Genomic DNA, 12,914 nt, shown 5'->3' with positions numbered 1-12,914 from the left:
TTCATATGTTTTCTCTCATTTTAGAATATATGAGTAGTTGCTGTGATATGTTTCAGATAGTCAGCTAACTAATTAATATAGATTGATGTGACAATATACACTACCCCAACAGGAGTAGATAAGAAGGATATTAATATATGTATATTTTTGGCCTACAAGAATTTTTTAATTGAGATTCAACCCTTTACACCTTATTTTAATAATGGACAGTACAAATCAGCACATGCAGCAGTTTTGGGATCGAAGATTCATGTGTAAGATTTACTGTTTGCATATTAAGTAGAGTCTATGTATCAGTATTGATGCATGTATATGTATTTGTTTTTACATTTTTCTCCAAAAGATATAATGACAGATAAGTGGTAGATTGCTTATTTTACACTGTTACTTGGTATAGGAATCCAGTATCTTTTTGTTACTTACAAGTGTACATTCCATAATAGAATGAGGTATACTACCTCACCCCTAGTATCGGCCAGATCGATATTGCATATGTTGTGATGTTTATTACTATAGTTATCAGTACACCGTGCTGAAACTTTGATGTTCATAAGTTCTGTAACCATGACGGCATGTTCGTGTATGGTTCCAGAATGTTGATGGAACCATACACGAAGTTGCCTGAAGAGATGAAGGTTGGCCTCCATGGGGGCTTCTCCCAATAAAACCAGATACTATATAAATCAAACATATAGTATGATTAAGTGTCTATATCACACTTCTTAACAATTGGCGACGAGGACTCCACAGGGAGGAAGCCCCCAGAAGCAGTGAATAACAAGTTGCTGACTCGACCAACTGCATCGAAAACATGGTGAGGCAGCAGAACCCACGGAAATATTATGACTGATTAAGGCAAGTGGGCGAAAGCAGCAGCGCTAATCACACGCATAAAAAAAAAAAAAGAAAAAGAAAACATTTTTAAAAAAACAAAGAGAAGATAGTGTGCTTACGTTAGATTGGCATCATTTGAACGCTGCGCGAGGCCGACATGAGAAAACGTTAGAGGAAAGCACCTACATGCGTGGTTTGCGTGCCGCCATCTTGAGGGATACAACATTTTCGTCACACCGGCAAACGCTACGCGAAAGGCTGTCAATGCGCGTATCATGACAAGGATGAGAGAGATGAAGTATACGCTGGCCTGCGTGCGTTACTGTAAGAGAACCACAGTACTCAGCTGTCCATACTAAGTAAATGTGAACGCGCCCCAAGTGGATACAGCGAAGTACAACAGCTGATTGAATTGAGATAGATGTAAAGCACGTTTTAATCAAAACACGCGCATATTAGTGTGGGAACGTTAGGATTGCCAGAGTTACATATGAACTGCATTAAAGACATAAACACTGAAATAAAAGTTGGCATGATGGCACTGAGATTCAAGGAGTGAAAATTGATACAGTTGCAAGACAACTTGAAATATACAAACAATATTGAAGTAAAGAGGAGGATCCTGTGACAGTCACACGAGTATACAAAGAGTTGTGTGTCAAGGAATGATGCAGAACATAGCAGCTCCAATGAAATTTTTGGCACTACCTGGTGAACCGGTGTGTCCTTGGGAACAGTGGCAGGACAATTTTCAAGTATACTTAAGGGCGATAGGAGGTTCCAAGTTTAATGATGATTTAAAGGAGGCCACGTTGCTTAATTGCATAGGTGCAGAGGCACTCAGGATCCTCAGGAACTTACCAGAATTGGATCACACAGATGTAGTTCTGGGTGGTGAATCCTCAAGTGGAGCCAGAAAATATGATGTGGCAATCACTAAACTAAACAAACACTTCGGAAATAAAACTAACATTGTGTTGGAACGTTATAGATTCTTTTCAAGGAAACAAAATAAGGGTGAAAGCATCAATGCCTACATAGCTGCGCTGAGGGGTCTGTTGCCTACGTGTATCTTCACAGGAGTGGCGGAGGAATACTTGAGAGATCAACTGGTTCTACATGTGGCAGATCCTCGCATACAACAGCGTTTGTGGCAGGCAAAAAACCCTACATTGGAACAAGCAATTGAAATAGCTAGGTCCATAGAACTTGGTGAGAAATGCATGAAGGAGGTTCAGAACAAGATGGAGAATGCAGAAATAAAGTCAGTTAGAGAAACAATCGATGGGCAATATGGTAGTGAAGAGGATTTGATTGCTATTGTCAAAAGAATAGTCAGGTCTGACAATGATGCTGGATCTAGACAGGGAAGAGACAGTGCATACAGAATGAACAACAAGTGTTTCAAATGTGGTGGATTTAGACATATAAATGCAGCGAAAGACTGTCCTGCTGTATCAGCTGAATGTTATAAGTGTGGACTAATAGGTCATTTTGGTAAAGTGTGTCGCAACAATAGAGGCAGAGGCAGATTCAATGCCCGTCATGCGAGAAATAATGGTCGATATGGTAGAGGAGGAAGTGCTGCCATGACAAGCATAAAGGCTTTAGAAGAAATTGGTGGTCCCAGTAGTCTATTAGCGATCACAGACAGATTTGAAGAGGAAGTACAGATACTTGCATTCACACCAAATGAGAGTGGTTTGGGCCCGTGGGTGCCAATGGAAATAGATGGGATAACGTTGCAAGTTATGGTGGACACAGGTTCTCCATATACTATGGTGGATGTGGACACATATGTGAACATACTAAAAAAAAAAATGGAAGAATTGAAATTGACCAAGATTAAAGCGACCGGATATGGTAAGACTCCCATCAATATAGTTGGGTACGATTGGGTACATTTAAATTTCGAAGGAAGGAAGACATACTGCAGATTGTATGTTGCTGAAAATGGATTTTCCATAGTTGGATGGTGGGAACAAGCATCATTGAAGATCCGGATACATCCAGGCGAGAGAGTGCCTATTCTTTGCATAAATGGAGATAGCTGTAGTACATCGGAGAATTTAGCCAAGAGTTTTCCTAAAGTCTTCAATGATAACATTGGAATTCTTAAAGGTTTCAAACATCGGATCATACTTAAAAGAGGAGCAAATCCTGTGGTACATAAGGTAAGAAACATACCTATTGGCACTAGAGAAGCATTGAAAAGCGAATTAGAGAAATTGAGCATGCAGGACATCATTGAACCCATCGAAAGCTCTGAATGGTTATCCCCTATTGTTATTGTTAAAAAACCAGACGGATCAATAAGAATGTGTGTTGACCTGAGAGATCTGAATGCCAACATCTGGGTAGACCGCCATCCACTACCAAATATAGGGGAAATGTTGACCACGATGAAGCCAGCGAAATTTTTCACGACACTCGACCTATCGTCAGCATATCACCAGGTAGTGTTAGATGAAGAATCCAGACATTTAACATCATTTATAACACCATTGGGGGCATTCAGATACAAAAGGATGCCGTTTGGATTGGCTTCTGCGGCTGCAGTATTTCAGAGATTAATGCATCATTTGTTTGATGGTCTTCAAGGGGTTCATTATTTCCAGGACGATATCCTGATATCCGCAATGTCTGAAGAAGAACATGATGTTAGGGGTGCTACAAATTATACAACAGAAAGGCATGACACTCAAAATTGAAAAATGCAAGATAAAGAAAAACGAAGTAACTTATTTAGGTCATCGCATAAATGCTGATGGTATAAAACCCAAAGAGTCATTGGTTGACACCATTCTCAAGATTCCTGATCCGTTAAATAAAGACCAACTCCGAAATTTTTTAGGATTAACAGAATACTATTCAAAGTTTGTGGATCACTACGCTGATAGAACAGAACAATTGAGAAATCTGATGTGCAAAGGTATGAAATTTCATTGGTCTGAAAGATGCAAGAAGGAGTTTGAAACAATGAAGTCATTAATAAACAGAGCACCTGCGCTAAAAATGTTTGACTCAAGTGCCAAGACCAGAATATCAGTAGATGCCAGCAACATGGGCTTAGGGGGTGTTTTAGAGCAGATTCAAGATGGTGAGGTAGTTCCCATTGCCTTTGCATCCAGGACATTGAGAGGAGCTGAGAAGAATTATTCGACTATTGAGAAGGAGGCTTTGGGAGTTAAATGGATTCTAGAACATTTCAAATGTCTCATATGGGGTATACCAGTTGAAATCAGAACTGATCACAAGCCACTTGTACATGTTTTAAATTCAAAGAATCCCCACATGACTTCTCCACGCATAAGGAGGTGGACGTTAATTATCATGCAATACAATATCAGTATAAAATACACCCCTGGGAAGACCAATGTAGTGGCTGATTGCTTTTCTCGTCTACCATGTAACTGTGACACGATTGAATGTGATGACAAAGGAGAACTTACAGATGATCAAAACATGGAGTGCATAATAGCACATATACACCCAGGGTTTTCAAAAGAGATTGGATTGAGGCGAGAGAGCAAGATATTGAACAGAAATTGTTAAGAAAAGCTATTGAAAATGGATGGACAGATACTGAGGAGAATATCAAATCTTGGGAAAAGATAAAAGACGAATTATCAAGTGATAATACATGCGTTTATCGAGGAGAGCGGATAATACCTCCAGTTAAGATGAGAGAGAAAATTATGAAATTAGCGCATGAGGGCCACGTAGGAAGAAACTTAACAAAAAGAAGAGTGAGAGAAGCTTATTGGTGGCCCAACATGTGGGATGAATTGGAAGCTATGGTTAGGGATTGTTCAGCATGTGCAGTAAGAGATAAGAGCAAAACAACGCACATCACACCATTACAACCAGTAGTGATTCCAAGTACCGTGTGGACTAAACTGGCAATTGATATAGCAGGACTATATGAAACTTTAGGACCGCAAAAAGTCTATTTCATTGTACTGGTTGACTATACGTCCAAATGGGTGGAATGTGGAATTGTTGAGGAATCAATATCAGCGATGAAAGTTACTAAGTTTTTAGAGGAAATTTTTAACAGAGAAGGGGAGCCTCTGGAAATAATATCTGACAATGGAGCTCAATTTTTGTCACAAGAAATCCAGAAATTTCTTAAAGAAAGGGCCATCAAACATAACACAACAGCTTTGTACCATCCCATGGGGAACGGATTGGTGGAGAGGATGAATCGTTTCATAAAAGGTATCATTCAATTAGCTATTGTCAACAACATACCATGGAAGGAGACACTAAAGGAGGCACTTAACACGTATAAAGTTACCCCTCATTCAGCGACTGAAGAAGAACCTTTCACTTTGATGAGAGGGAGAATAGCTACAAACAGATTCAGACCTGCGTGGATAACAAAAAAAAACAAAGAAATAAATTTGGAAGAAATAGTTAACAGAGTAAAAAGAAAACAAGAAGAATACAAAAATTATTACGACAGACAGAAACATGTTCAAAAAAGCAAGCTTGAAAAAAGAGATTGGGTTAGAGTAAGAGAACCCAAAAGAGTGATGAAAGGAGAGTCAAAATTTCGTCCTCCTCAGAAAATAATGGAGTGTTCTGGAAAATCGGTAATTCTAGAAGATGGAAAGAAGTGGTCATGTAATGATGTTATTTTGGCAAAGGAGGAAGAAGTTGTAAAACTCAAGGAAGAACAGTTGGCAAAGGGAGAAATGTTTAAAGACAAGTTCAATGACTTGGGATATATGAACAAAGCATTTGCTCAGGAGAACGTAACAAAAAATGGAATACATGAAAAAAAACAGAGAATGTTCAGTCATCTTCAAGAGTTAGGAAAAGAGCGTGGAATTATAATGAAGACTATGTATATTATTAAAAAGAAATTGTGACTTAGAACTACAGCAACACAAAGAAGCAAGAGCATCAAAAGATATACAATACTTTATAAGTGTATCCTTTTCTTAAAATGGCAATAAGTCAAGATGATATATATATATATATATATAGTTATGAAATGTTAGTGGTAACATATTTTAAATTGTTAAACTTAGTTTGTTCAGTTTAATATAGAAGGGAAGATGTTGTGATGTTTATTACTATAGTTATCAGTACACCGTGCTGAAACTATGATGTTCATAAGTTCTGTAACCATGACGGCATGTTCGTGTATGGTTCCAGAATGTTGATGGAACCATACACGAAGTTGCCTGAAGAGATGAAGGTTGGCCTCCATGGGGGCTTCTCCCAATAAAACCAGATACTATATAAATCAAACATATAGTATGATTAAGTGTCTATATCACACTTCTTAACAGCATATCTTAAATATGCCCGCAGCAGTCATTAAGAAGTATACTTGACTAAGTGATGTTTATTCTGTCACATGGCCAGTTCTTACAATCTATAATCACATCACGCTTCATGAGACAGCAGCCCTGATATAACATATTACGACAGACAGCCCATGGTGGTCTTCACTACTAGGGTTCACATTCAGTTCTATGAGAACAGACACAGTAGTGCATATTCGAACCACGGCTAGTGCTTACTAAGTAATATCGCATAGTGCTTAATGAGATAACAGTCCTGATAGTTCAACGTCATTATTTCAGATAACCCACAGTTGCCATAACAACTAGGATAAACATCCAGCTTCACAACACTATTTACGGGCATGTCATCACGTTCTAGATCTTCAACGTGGTAGCCTAAGTTACCCATACACACAACTTTCCACGGCTTTTCAGGGGCAGCCGCTTGCAGCGATAACGAAATACATAACGCACTTTGACCATCTGGTAAGGCACTTCTATTTTTACGCCATTACATTGATGGAGCGTAACGCCTAATTCTTATTAGTGATGGCTTTACATCGCATGCTGACAAGCGCTCCCTTTGTTACATACAGATCACTGTAAGAGGCGAGCGAGAACGTTCCCTTGACACCATTACATCTACGCACAAGGGTTCATCCCTCATCTGCAGACACGCATCTTTTACTATGAAAATGCTGCACAGTAAGTTTCTGTAGTTACATGAACACGCATTTTGAGCTATTTTTTCATAAGGGATTTATAGTCAGATTTTTTTACGATTTCTCTAGTGTGAACATCTACACAGCAAACCAAGGACTAGAGGCTTAGGGACGACTGCTAACATACTGGATTCTTCATTTTACCCGTTCTGAGAGGGTGAGCTACTTTTAATCCTAGAGACATGTATTTTCTCACACTCATAATCATACATTGACTCTTATACTTTATCACTGCAGACTGTCTTTGGATAGAAAGATTCCAGGGCACTAGTACCCATATGACGCAGATACACACAGATACCTGTGGCACGGAGGTAATTTATTTATTTATCTTGTGAATAATTGTAACAGCTCACTAATGAGAGTATTGAAGGATATACATATTTGAACTTATTGAGTCACAGGTGTTAGATTGTAGATACATGAAGATGTTCTGTATAAAGCTTTATTGAACCCCTGATGAAGAGCTTGATAGCTCGAAATGCGTTGGGCGTTGCAACAATAAAGGAAGATAATATGAATGGACATTTCAAGATTCATGATTGAGTTAAAGTTCTGAAATATTAATGTATGTTGAATAATGATACGCTATTCACACAAGCTGAATAGGACACTAACTATGACCCTTGCATATTGAATTGCTCTACAGGATTCATGAACCTATTATTATTGTCATAACAGTCTAGCTAACCTAGCTACTGATAGTGTGCAGAGGACGGGAGTTCCCCTATTTTGGAAACTTTATTTGTTTCTTAGTCCTGAATTCCAAGCACAGTTCCCATATGTTTATCTTAAGCCATACCAAGCAGGGGATTACAAGTTTGAAAATCAGTATAGGTTCCCTCCAGAGCCAGATAATGCCCAGCACATGTATGTTGCAGATTCCGTCGTTTTTGACAGAGAATACTTTTCAAACATGACTGAACAAACATGGCAGGAAACTGTCCCTCTGTGGTCCAATTGGGGCCAGCAAATACGGCAAATCAAAGGTGTTCACACATTAGACATGGCTGGTAGATTCTCACATTTGATGTTTTTTTTTTAATTATACGCAATTCCAGACCACTTGCAGTAAAAATAACTTGAGCTTCTACGTGGAGTGGAAGCGGGAAGAAGGCGAGTTCTGGAGTGCACCATATTGAGAAGAAAAGGAATGCAATGGCACCAAGCATCTTAGGTATGCATCAGGGCATCCTGTATTATGGGCTATTCAAGCAAAGGAACGCAATAAAAGAAAAGCAGGAACTAGCGTGGGCCCATATCAGGCTTGGGATTCCCATAACACTTCCCTGACACAAGCTATATCCATAGGTAAGCTGTGCCAGTAATGCTTTCACAATGCCACCTGAATGAGGGGATACAATCCTTAGATATTTTTTTTTATAAAAGAACAGAATTGGACAGCTATCATGCATACTGTTGCTGTTCCGAGGCACACACAGAGTGGGTGTGTCAGGAGATCAACTACCTGCCCCACCTCTGACCCTAGAATACCTTGTGAGGTGGGACAAGCGTCCGTAACAGGCAGTGGTTGAAGTGTACAAAAAGAAGTAGTGGAACTATGCTCACTGCTTGCCTGCCCCCTCTCAACAAACCCCATCACCAAGCCTCCCCCCACCTGCCATACAAACCCCTATACAAATGCACCTGCTGTTTAAGGGATTGTTCAGTGCACGGAAGTGCATGTTTTAACTTCTTCCTACACTTTTATTTTAAAACATAATCATTCCAGAACAGCTTCTTTTTAAAATAAGAGTATATGAACAGTAAAACCTATAAAAGAAAAGTAGGGGAGCACCGCTCCCAACCGCTCACGCCCACTTAGACCACTGGTAACAAGTAGAACTTACACTTGGTCACAAGCAATAATGTAAATTCTGTAGACTGAAAGTGAGGCAGTGTGACAAGTCTTCCATGCATCAGATTCTAATGATCAAGCACTAAAGCAGGGCTTCTATGCGCTAAGGGATGTCATTTCAGATTTAGTAGGATTGGTTAAAAATGAAGACTTTCTGGACACTCTTAGCAGAGGAGTCCCAGATTGGAATGTCATTTCAGAACAAATAAATGCACTTAACTTGTCCAGAGTTGCAATACGGCAGGCAACGGCAGGCTCTATCTTCTTTTTGCTTAATGCATTTGCAAGGTGTTTTGTGGCATCATCTGCCTGGGTACCGGGATTGACTAATTGGATTTTGAATGATGTTTTAAATATTCACCTTCGAACTACACCTTCCCTGGTTTGTCAGGGACTGTATTCCTGGGGCAACGTGCACTTGGTTAATGACACATGAATTAGGGAGGACTATGTAGTGCCTTATTCACATGCCTCTGTTTCACCTTCAAGTCCTGAAATAACACTGTACTCATTATGTGAATGCCGGTGTTCCACTCGCATAGTGTGTGCACATGCAACACCAATAAATAACACTGAAGGCACACTCCATGTTACACCATTTGCATTCTTCCAGAGTCAAGTTCATAGCGATCAAATGGCTCATATCTTGTACAGTTGCATGAAACCTGTTGTAATGTTAAAATGGTGGTACCAACCCTGGTCACTAAGTACACAAGTTAAATGTTGTGGGTTTGTTTTGAATCCACCCAGGCCATCACAATTCAAATTCCTACCCTGGCCAAGCCTCAAGTTAAGACCCTTAGGGGGTAATTCATAGAATTCAGCGCACAAGTGGCGCACGTGGCTGGCGCACAGTGTGCGCGTGCGAATCCCTGCGCCATCCGCGTGCGCCAAAATACATTTCCGCGCACAGCGTATTCATGGATTCCAGCCACCAAAACCAGCCGTGGCGCACAGTGGCGCAGCGACCCTGCAGCAGCGCCAGTTACGCCCCCAAGAACGCCCCTTGCGCAGGGAAAAGCCATCAAAATCCCCAATCCAACCCTGTACCAGCACGGCAAGCAGGCTACGTGTATCACTGGGGTGCGCGGGAAGTACCTCACGTCATTTCAGCTGGGTACGTGTATTTCAGGGGTGCGCTGGAAGTTCCACACGCGATTCCATCAGGGTACGTGTACATCAGGGGTGCGCGGGAAGTTTCACACGTGAATTCAGCAGGGTACGTGTATATCAGGGGTGCGCGGGAAGTTCCACACACAAATGTCCTGGGTACGTGTATTTCGGGGTGCACGGGAAGTTTCACACGCGATATCAGCAGGGTACGTGTATTACTGGGGTGCACTGGAAGTTCCACACGCGAATGTCCTGGCTACGTGTATCTTGGGGTGCGCGGGAAGTTTCACACGCGATATCAGCAGGGTATGTGTATTCCAGGGGTGCGCTGGAAGTTCCACACGCGAATGTCCTGGGTACGTGTATCTTGGAGTGCGCGGGAGGTTTCACACGCGATATCAGCAGGGTACGTGTATTTCAGGGGTGCGCTGGAAGTTCCACACGCGAATGTCCTGGGTACGTGTATCTTGGGGTGCGCGGGAAGTTTCACACGCGATATCAGCAGGGTACGTGTATTTCAGGGGTGCGCTGGAAGTTCCACACGCGAATGTCCTGTGTACGTGTATCTTGGGGTGCGCTGGAAGTTTCACACGCAATATCAGCAGGGTACGTGTATTTCAGGGGTGCCCTGGAAGTTCCACACGCAAATGTCCCGGGTACGTGTATCTTGGGGTGCGCGGGAAGTTTCACACGCGATATCAGCAGGGTACGTGTATTTCAGGGGTTCCGTGGAGTACTACACGTGAATTGGCCGTGTGGGTCCTCCCAGGTGTTCGCTCCACAACCTCCACGGCCCCTGCAGGCAGCCCACACCGCGGGGGACTAGCCTGCACCCCCACTCATGTCCCCCTGCACCCCTACCCCCCAGCACTGTGGGGCACCTGCCAGCAGGCCCCCACTCATGTCCAACTCATGCTCCCCTGCACCCCCACCCCCCAGCACTGTGGTGCACCCTCCACCAGGCCCCCACTCATGTCCAACTCATGTTCCCCTGCACCACCACCCCCCAGCACTGTGGGGCACCTGCCAGCAGGCCCCCACTCATGTCCAACTCATGTCCCCCTCCACCCCCACCCCCCAGCACTGTGGTGCACCCTCCACCAGGCCCCCACTCATGTCTCCCATCACCCCACCCCCCAGCACTGTGGGGCACCCTCCACCAGGCCCCAACTCATGTTCCCCTGCACCCCCACCCCCCAGCACTGTGGGGCACCTGCCAGCAGGCCCCCACTCATGTCCAACTCATGTCCCCCTGCACCCCCACCCCCCAAAACTGTGGTGCACCCTCCACCAGGCTCCCACTCATGTCTCCCATCACCCCCACCCCCCAGCACTGTGGTGCACCCTCCACCAGGCCCCCACTCATGTCTCCCATCACCCCCACCCCCCAGCACTGTGGGGCACCCTCCACCAGGCCCCAACTCATGTTACCCTGCACCCCCACCCCCCAGCACTGTGGGGCACCTGCCAGCAGGCCCCCACTCATGTCCAACTCATGTTCCCCTGCACCCCCACCCCCCAGCACTGTGGTGCACCCTCCACCAGACCCCCACTCATGTCCAACTCATGTTCCCCTGCACCCCCACCCCCCAGCACTGTGAGGCACCTGCCGGCAGGCCCCCACTCATGTCCAACTCATGTCCCCCTGCACCCCCACCCCCCAGCACTGTGGTGCACCCTCCACCAGGCCCCCACTCATGTCTCCCATCACCCCCACCCCCCAGCACTGTGGGGCACCCTCCACCAGGCCCCAACTCATGTTCCCCTGCACCACCACCCCCAGCACTGTGGGGCACCTGCCAGCAGGCCTCCACTCATGTCCAACTCATGTCCCCCTGCACCCCCACCCCCCAGCACTGTGGTGCACCCTCCGCCAGGCTCCCACTCATGTCTCCCATCACCCCCACCCCCCAGCACTGTGGTGCACCCTCCACCAGGCCCCCACTCATGTCTCCCATCACCCCCACCCCCCAGCACTGTGGGGCACCCTCCACCAGGCCCCAACTCATGTTCCCATGCACCCCCACCCCCAGCACTGTGGGGCACCTGCCAGCAGGCCCCCACTCATGTCCAACTCATGTTCCCCTGCACCCCCACCCTCCAGCACTGTGGTGCACCCTCCACCAGGCCCCCACTCATGTCCAACTCATGTCCCCCTGTACACCCACCCCCCAGCACTGTGGTGCACCCTCCACCAGGCCCCCACTCATGTCTCCCATCACCCCACCCCCCCAGAACTGTGGGGCACCCTCCACCAGACCCCAACTCCTGTTTCCCAGCCAACATGTCATAACAATCTAGATCCCTGGTCCCTATGGTCAGCCTCCAAATGCAAAACACCCACCCGAGTATTGCATCCACCCACTTAGAAATGGCAATAACATGATAGAACCCCAATTGCAAGTTTGGAAACGAACACATGTCCCTCACATACACCCAATGGGTGTCAGTGAATCTCAAAACCCATATCATGATATGCATGAAACCAATGAGATGATACTACACATTGAAGTTTGAACAAAAAATATGTATCAAAGGAAACATAACTTGAATCAAAAATAAACAAACAGAAATGGGAAGGTAAAAAAATAAAAAAGAAGCATGTCCGTGAAAAAATGCAAAACCAAAAATCATAATCCAAAGGAATGGTGTCCAAAGTCACAGTCCACAAAAGAAAATCCAATGGAAAATTATAATTGAAAGCCATTGCTCCATGGGTAAATTGTAAAAAAAAAAAGAAAATCCAACAGTCAACTATGTACAGATGAACAAGCCAGGGTCCATGATCCCAACAGAAGAAATGAAACCTATCTAATAACGCTACCTAATAAAAAAAAACTATATACAAAAATGTGGCCCATTGTCCAAAAGGTCCAAAAAAAATGCAAAACCAAAGGAAACCTAACACTTATTACAGAACTATGTACAAGGGCAGTGGGCTAGTCCGACGGCTCACTTTTGGATGTCCCAGGCCAGGGCATCATCGAACTCCTGCTCAATGTCCCGGAGGCGGTCCTCCTCCATGGCCCCGAGGGTCCGCAGGGCCGTCGACGTGTCCACCTCCAACCCCCTGCGGATTGCCTCGAG

Source organism: Ambystoma mexicanum, chromosome 1q, assembly GCF_040938575.1.
Source record: "Ambystoma mexicanum isolate Mex_15411 chromosome 1q, UKY_AmexF1_1, whole genome shotgun sequence".
Classification (NCBI taxonomy): Eukaryota; Metazoa; Chordata; class Amphibia; order Caudata; family Ambystomatidae; genus Ambystoma; species Ambystoma mexicanum.
This window is presented reverse-complemented; position numbering follows the sequence as displayed.